The sequence below is a fragment of the Falco naumanni genome, chromosome 3, assembly GCF_017639655.2.
Source record: "Falco naumanni isolate bFalNau1 chromosome 3, bFalNau1.pat, whole genome shotgun sequence".
NCBI lineage: Eukaryota > Metazoa > Chordata > Aves > Falconiformes > Falconidae > Falco > Falco naumanni.
In genome coordinates this window covers 80,764,626-80,783,911 of record NC_054056.1, presented here as the reverse complement: position 1 = coordinate 80,783,911, position 19,286 = coordinate 80,764,626, and positions in this window count along the sequence as shown.

Here is a 19,286-nt window from a genome sequence, read left to right as displayed (position 1 = left end):
CTTACTTGTTCATTTGCCAGTTTTGATTGAAATCAGGCAGCAGGTGCAGAAGCTACTGTACAAAGGAGAGGGAGACAGAAATACAGATCTAAACACATTCACATGGAGACATGGTGATCACGTAAGGCTGACTTCAATGGGAAATCAGCCTAAAATGACTAAGGCTTTTACAGCACTAAGATAGAAAACCAGAAAGAGGCATGAAACAAAACCACCAATAATTTGGCATAGCTGCTGACATAGAAAGTCTGGAGCAAAAAGAAGAGACATACTCTTTTCTTTTTACTTTTGATATTCACTTTCTTATGAGCAGGACACCGATGTCCATAATAGTCGGCTCATGCTAGTAACTGACTCGTTATGGGGCAGCGTGCTCTGCTCACCTTGAAAACATAACCCCTCTTCCCAGTAATGCTGCTACTTTGTGTTTCAGCCATAAAGCAGTGAGCAAATTTCAGTATGGTTTGGTCACACATGGATGGTGTGTTGCTGTTTGTGGTTCATCTGCAAAGTTCAATTAATTGGCTCAATTAATTGTCTTTCTGGATATGGAACTGTAAACAAGGTTTTCATTACGTGGTACCTAGCAGGCAAAGCAAGAGTAAGTTCTACAGATGTCATCTGTAAGAGGCAAGGCTTCTACTGCTCTGGCACACAGATAAATACGTGCTTGGCCACAAGAGTGAAAGCGTGCGGGCAGTAAGGTATGGGATACTGGTAATTCAGTAACATCACAGCTGATTTTCTTCTTCCAGCAGTGGGCAGAGGAAGGCATAGGGTTTCTGCTTAATACTATATAACAGAAATCCCAGAGGAGGTGACCTTCCCACATGAATCAAAGCTACTGGAAATAACTCCCTACAGACCACCAACTAGACACAGCTGGTTCTGCAGCACTTTGTCTGTTTGATATTGAACATACTTGATATAATTTTAGGTTTTAGGTTTGCACTTCTAGCATGGGATATCAACTTCTTTTCTCTTTTTCATTAGTCTTGAAATATTATTTTCATTTTTATTATTGAGCTTTTTCCTTCCAGAAAGACGTCACAAAAATGTGAAAGGCTTACAGATAGCGTTTTGATTCCTCCTGTATACTGTGACTCTCTTTGAGAAATGGCTGCAAATATTTGGCGTCCAAACATCATCTGGATCAACTGAATAAAAGTAGAAAATAGTTTTAATCTCCATTGAATGACCCATAGCATGAAAGGACACATTTCCTAGGCCATGAGAAAGTTAATTGCCAGTGTGTGAGTACTGCCCTTACTTCTTGAAGTCTGTTGTCTTAAAAATGTCATCTCATGATGAAAACTGCCTTTAAATGCCACTTCTCCTACATGGAGAAGAAAAATTGTCTTTCCTTGTCCTTTCTAGTTTTGTCATCATGGTTCCAGAAGCAGAGAATTTTTATGTTCTTCATGTATGTCTATTTTTATTTCTGAATTTACTAAGCAAACTTTTAAAAATAGCATTCTAAAATAGAGATCTGATTTTGTTATATGCATGAGTAGTATATTAAGCTCACTATTCTTTATCTGCTGCCCTTTAATTATTTTTCATTCTTTAAATTTTGGAAGGACTACTATGCTTTCTAGCTATTGTTATTTTTAATTCTGATGTCCTACTTCCTTTTACTTTCCAAACCAAATAGTTGTAGCATATTTAATCTTTCCTCATATTGAGGTCCCTCCAGTTCCCATGACTTTAATTATTTTTGTTATTTTTTCTTTGGATATAATCTGCATATTAGGCTTAAACTCTAAAAAAATCAGTCATTGCCTCACTAACCTCTACTCAGTTTCCAGGTCCTTCTGTAGATGTTTTCTCACACTTCATTAGCCCAGATCTGGATGCAAAAACTTCAGAGGAAGATTCTCCATGCAGAGCTGCTCTTTTTATCATACTAACATTTTTTAGTGCAGCTGAGCAACGTAGTACATCCTTATGTTTCTACTGTTCCAACACACTCTGTTCCCTTTATCTCTGCACTCTTTAGTCAGCAATGTACAGGCAGCACTACTGTTTTTAGATCCTGAATACATCATTTAACATTTGCTCACATTGAAACTCATGAACGATTTCTTCAGCCATTCCCTTAATGTGTTTAAATATCACAGAGAACAATCTATACCACTTAAAGTATTAATGTTACTTAAGATGTTGCTTTCATCAGCAAAGTTCGTCAGTGTATAGAAAGATCGTTAGGATCAGCTGCTGACACCTCTTCCCTGACTTAATACAGAAGTGATGGGCTCAGAAATGTATTGACTAATTTAAAAAATATCTGATGTAAATTAAAGAGAGAACAATTAGCTCAATCATGGGAAGCAAATGCATCTGAAATTTATTATAAACACAGAAGCAAGCTGGAGAGACTTCCAGTTCTATCTAGTTTTATAATTACATCCAAGAAAGTTTCCCAGCAGGTTATTGAGACACAAGCAGAAGTGACTCTGGTTTGTTTGTTGGCCAAGAGGATTAAAGCTGTATCCAGCTGTATGTAAAGCAGACTTTGGAAGTAAATATTCTGTAGAGGAAATTCCAAGTAAATGATGGGGGAGGGGGCAGGGAGGTGTACACAAATATCCACATGTACACAAAATAACTTTTTTTCTTCCTATCATGGAACTCTACCTTTACACATTGCTGACTGAGGACACTCTTTCATTTGGTGTAAAGCAGTTTCTCCCAGAGAGTACACACAATCATAGCTCTCTCCCAACAGCATTACGTATGTGCATCTTTCTTTCAGTTCCTTAGAAGTAAAGGCAGAATGTCACACAGGTGATGCAATGCTGAACACATTGTGCTTGCACCAAGGCATCTGCCCCAGATGTGTTCCAGCTCTCTATGCTAGGTGCTTGATTTTTATAGGAGACACATTCCTGAGGACAGGAATGAAGATTATCATCCTTCTGAGCAGGCACTAAAATTAGAGAAAGCATTAAGGAACATTTTAAATCTCACCCTCTTTCAACATAATTTGCCCTCTACTAGGGAACCTGTACAAAATCTTTTCCCAAAGGTGAAACCTCCCTTTTTTAAAAAGTCAAACACAACAATATAATTGTTATTTTGAAAAGTGAGCAGATGGAAGAAGACAGATGGACACAGCTCACAAGTAATATTCTAGCTACTGAAGCCATCATGCATGGTGTGAGTGGTCCAGATGCCCAGATTCATCCTCTCAGCTCTTGCTCTCTCTTACCTCCCTGAAGAGTTCCACGGACCAAGAGATTATTCTGGAGCTCACCATTCATGTTTCTTCCATCCACTGCATAGGAGATACTTTTCTGATGGGGCCAGAACATACTTGTAAAAGAAAGTGTGTGTCATCACTAGAAGGAGTGGAAATTATCTGAATGCCAGACCTTTCATAAGATCTACTTTTTCCAGTGGAGGTTTAACACAAAATGCAGAGATAATCCCCAAATAGCTCTAGGAGAAAGTAGACACAGAACCAGGGCTTCTCTACTATGCATATTATGAGTGACCTAACCACTAAACTGTGAGGTCATAGAGATATCTTTGCCTCTAAGAAGGCACATCTCTTTGCCTCTAGGCAGTTTTAATGGAAGAGGAACATCTTTATGCCCAATTTCCTACAATACATGCAGTGACCTCATATCTAGGGTTTTTTCTGTGGAAGCTTGGATTCTTCCATCATTGCTGATAACAGAATTGGGTGACTGCTCTGGCCTTTAAGTATTTAAGGAAAAAAAAAAAGGATTATTGCTTCCTTCTCAGTTAACCTCTGATGAAAAAAAACAAGAACCAAAAAAACCACCAGTAACTGCTACTATACTTATGCAAACTTTCATTTATGAAATATGCTTAGAAAAATCTTAATGGCTTGACTTCTTGAAGGGAGTTAAACAAATAAGCTCCTTTTTTATAATTGTCTACTAAGTGTCAATAAGTAATTGGAGTGGTGATAACTGCAGAGATTTTGAGCGTGAGAGCGACAACATGGAGAACCTGAAGTGCCTGCACAGCTGTAGGGTCAGTAGTGAGGAATCTTTATGGTAAAACCATTTTCAAAACTAGAGTTTTGATCTCATGTGACTACATGTTGCTCAAATCCTTCTTCAGGTACCTACATGCTTTTCTGAATCAGCCTTTAGAGAAAATAAAAGTGGTTGTGACTGAAAAATGCCTGGCTTTTGCATGTGAAATATTTTTTTTCCTTTGGCAACTGCTATTAAATCATTTGCCAGATAATTTTTGACCTGTAGTTTGATATAGGGTAGAAGAATCTTATTCTCTAAGACCCTTGTGATTTCTAATGGGCCCACTTTTTGCCTTCACCCTCCCATCTGGATTTATCTTCATCAGAATTTACAAGATCACCCAATGTACTTCTGCATTAACAACTTTACATTAATAAATACAAATCTGTTTTCCAAAAACCGAGTAAAATCAACAAACGTTCCCATGCCATTCACACAGAGCTTGATTCAGTGCTGACTATTGCAAATTGATTAGTAGACTCTTAATGGCTATTTAGTTATGAACAAAGCACATATTGATTTAAATAGCAGCTTGAATTTTGAAGGCTGCATGCATGAAAACAAATACAGTATGCCAGGATGCAGAAATGCAGGGCAATTAATAACGTGACCTAAGAGAGTAAAATCTACCTTGAAATAGCCAAACACATAAGCGCTACTAAATCAAGGCCTTTATTTTCCTGCCTTTATCTTTCCAATGTTTAGTTTCACAGTAAATGAAAGGGGCTATTTGAAGTGAGGGAGAGGAGAAGACAGGTCTGTGACCTCTAGATAGACCGTGGAGATCAAAGGCAGTCTCCATATGTGTTAGATATTATCTTTTTGAGGCAAGTGGGCATGATGTTTTGTGATGCAGCAGTGTGGAAACACACAAATAACCTGGTTAGTGACCGCTGAGAGAAGAATGATTGACATTGTGCTGGAGAAGCAGTAGTAAAACCATGAAAAAGAGATTTAGTTTTAGTTTACAGAAGAGTCCTTCAAAGCTCTGTAGTGCTCAAATACTGGTTTAATAGAAAATCTCTGAGCTTACATAAACACTGTAACTTACATGGTAAAAAAGAATAGATTGCTACAACTAACAACATTTAAACATCAATGTCCTCTATAAATCTGTTGGTTTAAGGTATCTATGAAACTACTGTTTCAACACATATATTTTTTTGTCAGTTCGTTTTTTTCTTTTAAATACATTCATAATTTAGACTGTCTTGATTACTTGAGTACAGTTTTTACTCATTGCAGTACAAAAGGAACACTTTCAGTAGAAAATTACAGAACTAGTGGGAAAAATGTGATTTTGTGGTCAGAACAGTGGATCAACACAGCAAAGCCCCCGCTCCGCTGCTCTCAACACAGCAAAGTATTTTAGCAGGGGCATCATGTTAGGCACATGTATCCCACTGCATAGAGAGCTGAGTATGATAAGGGCTTTCCCTAGATGCTGGTCTAGCTCAAGCAAATTTAACCAGTCTCTATTGAGTTTTCTTCTCTGTGTAGGGATACATAGTAGTATTATTATTCCCTCAGAAAGACCATGAAAATTCCTTTGTGTAAACTTCAAAGTCTGGATTGAAAGGAGTGAAATAAAAGTGAACAGGATTACTGCTCAGGATATTCTATTAGACTAAAAACACTGACGGTTGCAAAAAACACCCGCTTTGGTTTTGTTCTGATTGCCAAGTATGTTTATAGGAGGATGTTGTCAAATAGCTGAATATCATCAAAATCAGCTTAAGAAGACTTAATGCCTCTCTGTCTGCGTAATGTCAGTCACCAGTCTGCTCCTTTAAAGTTCCCCAGTTCAAGAGCAAACATAACCAAAGGTGAATATGGTTACAGCCCCATAAGTTGAACTTGACCTTTAAGTAACTCTTTTGCTTTTCCCCACTTTCCTTTCCAATTTATCATTCACTTGGCAAATCTGGAAAATTTATTTGTTCCTTTTATTAGTGCACCTTTTTTCTTTTTTTTTTTTTATTTTTTTTTTTTATTTTTTTTTTTTGTGGTGCTATTCTTGCATTTTTATCTTCTTTTTCTTAAAAACATATATATTTTTAACTTAGAACACCAGACATATTTAGTTGATTATCCATTTTACTATATTCTTGGGTACATTCAGGCTGCCCAAGCACCTGCAAATTCCTTTGTTGTAATCACAGAGAATTCTGCGTTCTTTTTTACAATGTATTACAATAGCTGGAAAGTATATTTCTTTTTAGTGTTTCTGAAAATGAACATTAAGGTCCTCCTAATAACTTACAGTGAGATGGAAAATACAGAACACTGAAACCATGACTTATGTGGAATGCAACACACATTCTTTAGTAACCCCAGATATAACTGAGAACAGTTCGTAATCTTTCCACATTGAAGTATGTCCAGTGCTTTGTTGCTCTTGTTGACCTGAGCTTTAAGAGACTGCTGCATCTCTATTTTGCAGCGTTCAGCCAAAATTTATTTGTAGGACATGCCTACAGAATATACTTGGCTATATATCGACTCTGCTTTATGTACCTGTTACACACTTTGGGCAAGGTCAGGACCATCTGCAAGCCAAAATCACATGCCTGTACAGACCTGTCTAACCCACAGAGAGGATGTGTGTTCCCTCCTTAATGACTATGTGGATGGAAAATAATGGAGTGAGCCATGCAGAAACTCAGCCTGTAGTCAGATGCTCACTTGGAGAAGAGCAGTAGCATTTTAAGAGGTTACTGCCTCTCATCAGTTCATCACAATCCTTCACCTGAGATGAATTACGTGTCCCTGTGAGAGCTCTTCATCTATGTCAGCACAGAGTAGAAAACATTAGATTAATTCATTGCTGAAAAAGATTTGAGCTGACTGATGTTATTTGCACCGAAACAGAGCTGGGTTGTACTTTGTCTTTGCTGGAAGAGTGTTAGTTAACAAATAAAAGATGCAAAAGTCTTGATCTGACACACCTTTAGTACTGGAATATTAACTCCCCTAATCTTAGTTCCATGGGAGGTGATGGTAGCTATTGTGAGAAATGTCAGGGCCCAAATTACTCCTTGAGGGACCAGGAGCATCCCCTGAGAGAGTTTCAAACACAAATACAAATGGATATTGGCAAGTCAGGCCTTGGTACCAGTCCAAAGTTTAAATAGCAGTGAAGATATGACCACTGTTGCATCCTTTGTCTTGAAAACACTGGACAGAAAGACTGGCAGGGAGGATGGCCATGTATTCGAGCACCAAGCATTGTAACTAATGCATGGGAAACCATCACTGCCAGATGTTCACTAGAGGTATAGATATTTCTAGTGTGAACTGTTCAACAGCATTGTCACCAACTGATTAATGCGATGCATCAATGAACTACCAAGGAAAGAAGCTCAGCCAGCTCTTAGCAACAAGGATGATTGTCACAATATAGAAATGTTAGAACTGAAATAAACTATGTTCCCCTCAGTGAGAAAGGAACTTTGTGTGTGCGTGTGTGTGTATATATATATATATATATATATATATATATATGTAAAATAGAATACACTCAGTTCAGTGTTGTGGTTCATTTTGTGTAATATCTTTCCAAAGTATGGGTAGAACACAAAATTGGTTTAATTAGATGCCACAAAAGGATTATTTTACCTTCTGTGAAAATATTTACAGGATATCGATTCAAACACTTTACAAGCAGCAATACATAGCTCACAGAACACAACGTGTGAAAAAACACATCAGCTGGTCTTTAGACTCATGAAGAAATAGACTCATCAGAGTTAGTTATAAAGGAAAGACTACAATAAATTAAAACCAGTCCCTAGGTACTGCAGAGAGGTTTGGGTAGTTGTTTTTTTTAGCAGAAGCAACTGTTGATTTTCTAACTAGGAGTGTAATGCTTCAGATTCATTAGTAGAGTCAGTCTTGCACTAACAGTAAATTGATATAAAGCCTACTAGCAAGACAGTCAATAACCAATTTGCAGAGAACATTATCATAGCATATGCAGAAATAATCCATACTTTTTATATCACGTTACAGTTGTACAGAATGACATCCATGCTCCAAATCTTCATTAAAATACCTTCATTTAAATACCTTCAGGTGTCCTGTTTGTTGCTGTATACTCAGGACAAACTGTTCTGTTGATTCAAATCCTGAATAAGTGCACTGAAATCAGTGAATTATTTCAGATTTATGATTAGGTGAGTGTTATACTTTGATATAAGGAATAACTTTATATTAAAGTCTCTAATAACTCTAGGCAAGATATCTTTGACAGTGGGCCTTATTAGCAAAAGAAGTTTGGATTGAGGCAAACAGAAATAAGAAATAGAAATAGAAATAGAAATAGAAATAGAAATAGAAATAGAAATAGAAATGAAATAGAAATAGAAATAGAAATAAATAGAAACAGAACAACTTCCCACCTTAATAAAGCACCCAGCTAAATGTTATCAATGACTTTGGCATAAAAGGGGAATATGGAAAATCCCAAGTAATGCAAGTAAGCAGTTTAAGAATAAGACAGAGGTATGAATGAGTTTTATGTTCAAGAGTTTGACAGAAATCTTTAACTAAAATATGAAGGAAAATATTTGGGTGGAGAAATGAAAGAAACAGTGAGAATGTGTCTCAAATTTCCACACTGTCATTTGAAAGACTGCTTAATAATTCTGCAATCATCCCTCTGATGATATTGTTCACATTTCGGTCCTTCCTTCAGCACTTTTGTACTTATAGTTATTTTAGGGTGCTCACACAGGACAATTCTGGCAGAGGACGTCCCAACCTGTCTCTAGTCCAAGTTGTTATGCAGAATTGTGGCCGTAGCCCTCTACTGCCACAGCGAAAGACTTCTGACCCAGGTTTGGTGGCCCTCTAACCCCTGCAGAGAGGAGCAAGTGTGAAGTTGGTTGCACTCAAAGCAGGCAGTAGCTAGCACATTTGCAATGAGTAGGCAAACTAAGACACTCAGAGTTGACAGTCGCCCTACTCCCATCCTACAGTTCATAGCACCGCTAGCAAGGGTGATTCACCCTTGTTCTGTAGCCCACTAGGGGTTAAAGTAGCCAAATATAATTCCTGCTATAGAAACAAATCAGTGTAAAGAAAGTATTTAAAAGATGACAACACATTCCCGAAAACAATCCTTACAGCTGTAATACACTTCCCCTCCTCTACCCTACTCTGCTTCCCTCATGCCTCTCTTTTTTAATCCTCCAGTCACCCTGGAAAACCTGCCATTTCCCCTGTGCTGGTGGGGTGGATTAATGGTTGGGGGTGTGTGTGGTGTTACAAATGTGTCTGCTTTGGTAAGAACTTAATCTCTTCGGAGAAATGGTTATTTATCACAGCAGGTTTAATAGTCCTCTCTCTGCATCTAAGGTATCCCAGTAGTTTATAAATAAGGTAAATGTGCCCAGGGCATCAGCACATGAAGAGGTAGAAATCTGCTCTAGCTACAATAAAGTCTTGTAAATAGCTTCTCCCTCTGAGTCTTCTTTCACAGATGCTCTCCTATGAAAACACTGCAGTTTGGCGAACCTGCATTCTTCAACAAGCCCTTAATTAACATAGAGTTAGGCATGTCCTTTCCCAAAGCCTGGAATGTAGTATTATTGGCCTGCCACACAAAATCGCCACATAACTTAATGAGCAATTGGCACTTCATTTTTATAACACACTTCCCCAATTAAGCTCTCTAGACTCCAGACTCAAACAGCTGTCCGCAGCTGTTGGAAAGTGATTTATCACTGTCAGCCTTCACAGCCAAAACATTCAAAGGTGCAAGTTTTCAATATCACTCAGCAGATAAACATTTGTTTTCATATGTTCTGATGCTGCTTCAATAAAAATTATGTGTATCAATTTATATAGCCTTTCGTTCCTATTCTACAAATTGAATACAAATAATAAAAAAAAAAACCATGGTACAAAAAAACCCCACATGGTAATTCTGCATTCCCTTCAAGTGTTGTGCACAATGGACTGGTCAGGGAATACAGAAAGGTGTGTCTTCTGATAATTCTTTTTTCCTGTGAAAATCATAAATGCGAACAGAAATCCTCCAAACTTTATATATGGTTGGTCACACTAAGGAATGCACTCTTAAACATGTGTTAGATGCTAAACATATGCAAATGGAGATATGCTTTAAAGTGTACTTGGCTGGCTGGCCTTTCCTTTTTAAAGGAGTCTTCCAGCTGTGTGATACCGTCTTATAAAACGGGCTGTAGAGCCTCCTGAAGAACAAACCTACTAAATAGGCTGAGGAATCCCAACATGCAGGATTCACAGCCAAAACAGGAAAACAGGCATGTTTCCTGGATAAATAATTAGACAAACATTCAACTTCTTATCTATTTCAATACTGTTTCAATGAACAGAAACATTACGAGCATTAACATCACTTTTTTTCATATATATCGTACATTTTCAACCTTAAACACAGTATATTTTATTTTGCATTCTTGTATACTATACTTTGGTATAATTAGTGATATTGATTTGGCATACTACACCCTACTTCAGTAACTTTGGTTGGAGTAGAAGATAAGTCACAGAGACTATTTTATCTGGCTGCCAGAGATTAGCACAAACAAAAAAGTCTGGTTGTTGATTTTGACAGGAAACTTTACTGGAGACAGTATTGATTTTTCCAGAACTTGACTTATCCCTTCCAATACAGGGGCCAATACATTGATACTCCGGTGAGGAGTCACATTATCTTATTGTATTCTACTTATGTGACTTAAATGAATTCTCTATTGCCTTCACATACAGAAACAACAAGAAGCATATGCCTGTAGAAGCAAGCAGTTCTCACACTCAGCATCACCAATAAGGTTGAAAGCATTGCTTGGGCAGTGCATGGAGCTAGAAGTAATGGCAGACTTTTTCCAGTTTTGAATGTAGCACAGCATTAAAAAGCACAGAATACAGACAACTGGACAGAATTGAAGATCTGCAGAGAGAAATGAGGCTTCTTACTTGCATTATTCTGTCATCTGTCCGTCACTCAGTGGCCTGTGTGGGATTAGTAGATGGTCTTGTCTCAGTTACTAGCTAACCATTTACCAGTGCCATATTACAAAGGATGCTCATAAATGAAAGGTTTTACTCCAACTCATTTACAGAAGAATTTCTAAAATAGTAACTGAAGAGAGAGATTACTTATACATGTATATTCCTTATTTAAGGGACACAGTCAACAAATCAGTGTTTAAAGTGTAGGACAAGAAATAGTAGAGTTTTTTCCAAAGGAAAAACATACTCAATTCAGTCAGTCGGTGAGGTCAAAAACAGAGACTTGATGCAGTGTTGCCTATTAGCAAAATACCACAAACAAAGGAAAATCTAGTTCAGCAATAACATTTTCTTTCTGGAAAAAACACATAAAAAACCCCAAGCAGAACTGAAACCTTCAGGTCCCATGAGCCTGAACTGTCACAAAGGTGTTGCTTTTCTTTGGGGGCAGGATAGCCTTGGAAGGTGGGAAGGGATTGTCTTACTCTCCATCCACTTTTCAATCAAGAAGCCTGGAGACAGGTCTTCATTTCCTTCTCTCTGATATCTCTGTGTCATTAGGAGGATGCTCTGTGTTCCAGATGATCCAAAATAAATTAATTGATGCAAGACGATTCAATCATGAGTTATGATCTTGTGAATTCAAAGATGGATCATTTAATCCATCTATGATCACAAGGGGTTAGAGAGTTTATTTAAAGCAGCTCTCAGTGCAACTCTCTAAACTGAGAACTGAGCAACTTGAATTTCTCCCTTAATTTGCATTTGCTTATACCCACTTCTCTGCTAATTTATAGGTGCGTAGCAGGACTATGGGAATAATGCACCAATTAAAGTCAAATGTGGAACTCCGAAGTATAGCTTTCAACGACCGGCTGCTATAAGCATATCAGGCTTGTTTTCTACTCTCCACAGTGTCTTTCTGATGCAGAAACTGGGACACATAAAGAAAAATGACCAGTGAGAAGTTTTAAAAGCAGCAATCTCAAAAGTAATTTTTTGTATTTGATTTCCTCAGGACATAGCATCAGAAATAAGAGGTTTATTAAGTGGATGGAACAAATGTACAAATCTGCCAACAGTTACTAAGCACAACGATGCAGATTCAACTTTCAGCTCAGGATGTCCCCAAGCAGTAAATTGCCAGAAGCCACAAAAGGGAGAGCAATATCATATGAATTAACACTCCATACCTGTGCCATTCCTAAGCATTCAGCTCTGGACATTACCCGGAAAGCTAGAGGACACAGTAGCCGCAGCCATTAGAGAATGTAGCATATCTTTGGTGTGATCCAATAGACAGTAAGTTCCCACAGACTATCCAGGAAAATGCAGAAATTTATTACTTCAAATGCTGACCACATATCTTTAAAGGTTTTGAGTGGGCTTGTTTCGCCACATCTCAAGCACTGCTTTACACAGCAAGATAATTGCCAGTACAGATATACATCAAAAATATATAACTTCCTACACAGATGTAAAACTCTACAGGGAGAGAATCCCTTCCAAGACTACAAAATAAGGTCCTGTATTGCCCTCCTTACCTGTAATGCAAGTTCCTTCAACCTTGCCACCATTAACATCAGATGGACATGGTCTTGTGCACACTGAAACAAATAAAACCGTATCAAAAAAAAGCCCTTTGTGTCTAAACTTCTCCTCCTGGGAGAAAGCTGAAAAGGCAAAGCGAATGTAGCAAGTCAGTCAAGGCACACAGCACGCTGCCGGGAACCACTTTACTTACTGCTGCAAGGACCGGAACAGTGAACTTGGTTACAATCGCAGCTGTGCTCCAAGTACGGAAAAAGCCTTGGTTTGAGCAAGGTTTGTTGTCCTGCCTCCAAGAAAGGTCCCGTCCAAGGCAGGTCAGGGTGCAGCAGCTGGAGTGAGGAAGCCTTATTCCTAAAAGGAGGGAGATTTGTTCTGGGAGAAGGTTCCAATAGACAGCACAGACAACATTTAATGGCATAAGAATCACAATCTCATGTAGCAGGAGCGGATGCAGTGCAGTGTTCTACTAAAATGAGGATTGCTTTAAATATACATCAGGCTAACCCAAAAACTGTCTGAGTGAGGGTCACACTCTATTGAATTTAGTGCCTTTACAGTATGCCTCACTGCAAAGTTACCATGAAATGTACGAATCTTGGTAGCCAAAACTAAATAAATCTGCTATGGGGTTTTTTTCAGTTTTAAAAACAGTATTTCCAACAAAATTTTGTTCTGCTGTAGAATCAAAAGGAATCATAGCAACATTTTATCTTACCTACTTCCTTGCATGTAAAATTTAACATGATCCACTGAGAGTAGCAGAGTAATATCAAAACAGAATTTTCAGTTCTGCTGTGTGTTTTATGGGATGTTATCCTTTTTCTTCTTTAGTCAGCTGGCACCTCTGAATGACATTTTCCCACTGAACTATTTTTAGCTGAAGCAAAATCAATATTAGTTTGAAAGACTGGGAAAGGAAAAAAAGACTTCAGCATTTTCAGTTAGCAGATGTCGGAGAGATAGAGGGAAAGTTTCTTGCTAACAAAGTGTTTCTCAAGGATAAACAATGATTTAATAACAATTTGATCTAAAGCATATTCTGATGGGGAATTTACAGTAACTTTACCGCACCTATTTAAGGTACATGTGGCTGAGGTGAGACACTGTGGCCGAGAAGTATTTGTGACTGCCCTGAGCAGGAGGAAGCTCACTGTAGCCTTGCATTCAGTTTTCCACAGCTGTAACCTGGTCTTGCGTGGAGAGAAGGACTCAAAGCTCTCAACGGTGACTGAGTGGATGAATGAGTAACACAGGAACATAACAGCTAACCTTGTCTTGAGCCAGACATGATTACCTATCAGAGCACAGCCCCATGGTATCTGAGCCCTCACATCCTCTTGAGTCTGACACATCATCTTCATCTCATGTGGCTACCACAGATTTAATTTCTTACAAATTATTTTCACTTGGGAAGAAGGATGTGATAACAGAATCCAATGATGTCTGTTCACTTCTGAAGGTTGGCTCTTGCAGGCAAAAGCCAAAGAACAAAGCAAAGGTTTTCTTTTTCAGAAAACTCTGTACCTCTTTGAGCCAGCACCTAACTGGAAAACTCTGTCTGCAAACTTATCCTCAGTCAGTCTCAGAGCTTGTTCCAGTTCTCTCTCCTGACCTTGTAAGCTTCTCTTCTCTCTGCCACACAAAAATTGACACTAAACTGATACACAGTCATGCTCCCAATATCCTCCTTCAGTTTTGGCTCGTAATTCAGTAAAACATCATTGGTTAGAACCCCTGGCTAGACTTTCACATGGCCTGTGCCTTTAGTTGTTTTTCAGTTCGGTTCCCTCGTAAATTAAGGGATAATGACTGTTTCTTCAAAGACAGGTGTACTGTCCACCTGCTTGAAGAGAAAGAACCTCCTTCAACTTGTGCTTTTTACCCTTCCATGCTAGAAAAGCACAATTATGCCTACCTTTCTGATAGAAAGACAGAGAGACACAACGGAGGGTGTTATTCTCCGCACATCCCCCTGGAAGTTCATTGTGCACCTGTAACCAGGTCTCCTGGGCTGGCGCCCCAGCCCTTGCACAGCCCACCTCACACCACGCCGCCCCTGTGGCCCCTCTTTCATATGAGAACTGCATTCTTCCCAGCACCAAGAAGCCGCCAAGCTTCACGCAAGCCACAGCACCACACCGGGGCTGACCCAGTCCCCGGGCTGCCCGATGCCTCCCATCAGCCAGTTTCTGTGCATCTACAATGCACCATTTAACCTTGCCTGCCTGCAAGCTCTTTTAAGCCTATGGGTTCTGAAACCTTAAATAAACAGGTGCTTTAATGAGTTAGTCTTACATGATTAATTCATCAATATAAAAATGTGTTTTAATCATGATATTGCAATTGTTTGCACGTTTGTAAAAAAGTATGGAAAGGGGTGCTGCAGTAAGCAGTCGCTGCTAGGTAATAATGTGTTCATCTAAATTAGAAATTCATTAACCGGTATTTCTGTATACTGAATCTTGACTGGAATAGCTCAACATTTCTTACAGCCTGATGCAAAGGGGAAAAATTCAAAAGACATTTTGAATTCATGTGAATTGCCCAAAACATAGGAATGGTATATCAAATCCATTACAGATTTAATAAAAGGCTTCTATGTTGGTCATTAAATTAATTAATATTTAACTATGCTTGATCAAATTAAGTATTTTAAGCATGCAAAATATTGCAACATGTGAGACGTCCTTTCTGGATTTGCACAGTGGTATGTAGAAGCAGGTAAGTAACTTCATGCATGTGAGTACAACAGGGCTGTATTCCTTTGAGTAAATACTCACTTACATGAACATTTGTGGTATTTGAGATTTTCCCTGTAGATTTTGGCTCTTCATGAAAATCCATAAACTGGGATTCCAATAATGCAAACACTTGCATATCTGAGTTAACACTGTGCATATGAATAAAGTAATTGAACTCACATGCACAAAATTATTCACATATGTTTGTAGGATCGTGGCCAAAAGAATATTGATTACTATGACATATATTTATTCATTTCACTTCATTTAAGATGAGCCTAAGCCACAAAGTGCTGGCCTAATCCTGCATCTTCTTGTAGTGTGGGGGTGTTCTGAACAAGATCTTTGTCCCAATCCTTTTCTCACACAATTAGCATTATGTATTTCATTTGATTGTCTATTCTTATTTCATTCATCAGAACAAAATGTCGGACTCCAATCATTGAACAATACCTGGATTATTCATCTCATCACCCTATGGTTAAAGAAAACATGAACGTACATACTCCAGTATAATAGGAAGCTCAATTTAGTAACTTACTACCTTAATGTAATGACCCTTTTCCTCTGAGAATTGGCTTTGACTCCAACCCAAACTAAGGCAGAGGAAACTCATTTTGACTGTAATGGCTACAAGTATAATGAGATTAGGCTGACAGAATCCTGTTCTCTCCTTGCAGCCCAAAGGTATTCAATTCAAAACCTCCTTCTTTGCTTGGAGGGGGAAGGTGCTAACTTCAGACCCGCTGGTCACTTAACAGCCTACCCAAAACACACTTCTATTTAACTCTAGCAAACTGACTTCTGTAATGAAAAATACTGTACAACACATGATATCTAATGCTAAATCTTGAGACAAATCTCTGTTGTCTCCTTACCCAATAAACTCTGCTAAGCCCTCTAAGAAACCACAAAGAACATGCTGTTGTATGGTATATGAAATTAGGGGCATAATCTTTCATTTCCTGGCATTCATGTATGCTTAATTAACTTTTTAATTTGGTAACTTCTACCTACCCTGGCTAATGTGAACGTATGAGAAAGGGAAAGAGATTTTCACTTTAAGGTTGGAGAGAGTACATGCCTTTCAAGGAATCACCAGAAGCAGCATGTAAAATTTTAAGCTTCTGCAGACTGCTTTAGGGAGCAGAGATGCAGAGATACTGGTATGTAGCACAGCACTCCAGCTGACACACAGAGTAAAGCTCTTGCACTGCCCCTGCATAATCTTTTGCCCCACTCCAAAAAGCAATACATTTGGAGACAAGAAGGGCTCATTTTGGCAATTTAGTTCTACTTATTTCACTTAATTATTTTTGCACCAAAACTATCCTTCTAGTTTCAGTTGCAGCCTTGCTTTGTGAAAGACATCCCTCAAGTAAAACTCCGGTATTGATGAGTCGGCCATGCTTTGAGAGAGGTTGATTCAGTTCCTCCACTTTGAAAAATTTCCCTTACCTGACTCAACTATTAGAAATCATTGTGCGTTTTCATTGAGATTAAACAGCTATCTTTAGAAGAAATCTTTTTTTTCACATCAATATTTGTAAATTGTTGTTGAGTACTGTCTGTGAAGACCTGTGGACCAGCATAGCAGTCAGTGCACCATCACTTTTTCCTGGGACAAAAGCTGACTGTCATGCAGTGCCACTGGAAATGACTTTTCAGCTTCAGGACAAGATATTTTACCAGATTGCCATCACGTCCCATTTATTATTTAACTAGCGATTTTTTAACATTATTTAAAGAACGATCATCAGAATAGCATGTACCCTTTCTGCATGAAAAGGGCTTTGTTATTTTGGTGGAAAGCAGAGCACCACTATGATCTGAAAACAATAACTACGTATTTTCAGAAGGAAAAAAATACAACAAATCAAAGGACTACAAGCTTCCGTAATTTCTTTCAGGAAGAAGCATGCACGATGTTTGCCTAATCGGTCAGTCCCCGCGTGAAACAAATAGGAGTATTGTTCCACATAGAAATTCTCCAAGCGCTAAATCCATCAGACAGAGCTTATTATTCACAGGTTCAGATTGAACATGTCATGAATCTCCTTATACTTCCTAACGTTCTTGTTTCTGATCTCCTGTGATCAGTGCTGCTTATTAACATGGCCTGTGGTGCACCACAGCCACCATTACAAACCTGCTGTGAAATCAATCACTGGGTGGCACCCAAGAGCCAGCTAAGAGATGGATTGAATTGCAGACACTCGCTAATACACATATTTTAACAATTTCCTCCGTCTTCAGTGAAATTATGCTAATATTTTAGTTGAGTTTCCTTAAGTCTGGAACTCAAATTAAGTCTGTCTGTTTCGTTTTTATGATGGTGGTTGAAATCACTTGCAGACAAGGGGTTGTTGGACCATGAGATTTATAGTGGCAATGCCACAAAGGTGAAACACATCCTGAGGAAGAGGAAAGCAATCTGTATAGCCAGTGTTTTCACTGCAGTAAAGTTTATAGCAGTATTAAGGGAATAGTTACAAATCAGTTTGATGGTGTTGATTTCATTGAGAATAAGTATATTTACACTTGCAAGCTTTCTCTTAATAATTTTCAGTATGTTTTACACAATGGGGTTAGTGAAGGTTGAATCTGAGCATATTTCGGGAGTGACAAAATCTGTTTTTCTTTTTCCCACCCATCCTTCTACTTTACTTCACAAAAATGGTTTTATAACAGCTCCTAAGGGGCTGAGTCAAGGTTCAGCTATTTTACTGAGGCTTGTTGATGTTTCTGAAGATGCTGCAGAATCTTTTATGTTCAGATGCTTTTCGTTACGATGTAGACATGTGTGGGAAGTAAAATACAGCGTATGAGTACCAAAAGCCATCTACTTCCTCCACTGGCTCCATACCACCAATTAATTACCTGGAAGGCTGGAGTTAGAGTATATGATTTCCAAATATAAAGCTTTATAAACCATGCAGGTTATAATAACTTTTCTTCCCTGCTGGCAAATGAACTGTTCACACCTCATTGTGTCTCTATTGCATGTGAACTTGTCACCTCCAGAATATCTCAAAATTCAGCCACTTTGGGGCAGGGGAGGAACCATTAAAACATAAATATGTAACAAATACGCAAGTGTACTTGGGGACAATTATATTAGGTAAGGACAATAAACCAGCTGTCTTCTTCAGATAATATTCCAGTTGAGGGATCACGTTTCTTGAAGGACACTTGGGTCTGAAAACCCTTTCCAGAGTGAGTGGGGGACTAGCAGTGGCAAAACCAGAGAGAAAAAGAAGAAAAGATAGACTCTTGGAGGGGTTTTAATGACTGTTTCCAGCAATGGCGAGTGAAGGGTGCATAATGGTGAATTATGCAACAGCAGCTGCATCCAGCCCGAAAGGGCAGCTGGAGAGTACCCATTACAGGGGCTGGGATGCTGGTCAGCAGGCAGGGAAAAGGCAGTGGGGAATGTCTATCGGATACCCGTTTCAAAGGTATATTATCTAAAAATGCAACAGAGGGTGGGAGCTTGCGTGCTCTGAACCAGCCCATTCCTTCTCTCCTTCCTTTCAAGTCTATCCAGAACTGTTCTGCAGCCAAGCATTTTACACTGTCAGCCCTTCAAAAAGTTGGGTAAATGTTGCTGGTGTGTTGTCCTGGTGCATCATGTTCAAAGTTTGCCCTCACCACAGCCCTGAACAGCACAGACATTATGCTCAGTGCTTCCCAATAACCTGCCTATCCCCACTGGCTTTCCCCTTCACTTTTCTTTCTGCTTCCTTCACATACGCCCAATTTTTGTGTCTTTACTTTTCTGACTAAAACAGGCTTCCAATTAATGTTTGCCTTTAGGATGGCGTACCCTCCACAGTGTGGAGCAAGGCAGGGTCACAGACCTCACTTCCTTCCTTTAACTAAGTAAGTGCAATTGTATGGGCCACACAAAGAGGACTGTCCTTGTTCCTCCCTGCCTTTGTTCATCCATGCAAAAGACTCGTACAATCCAGCTCTAAAGTAG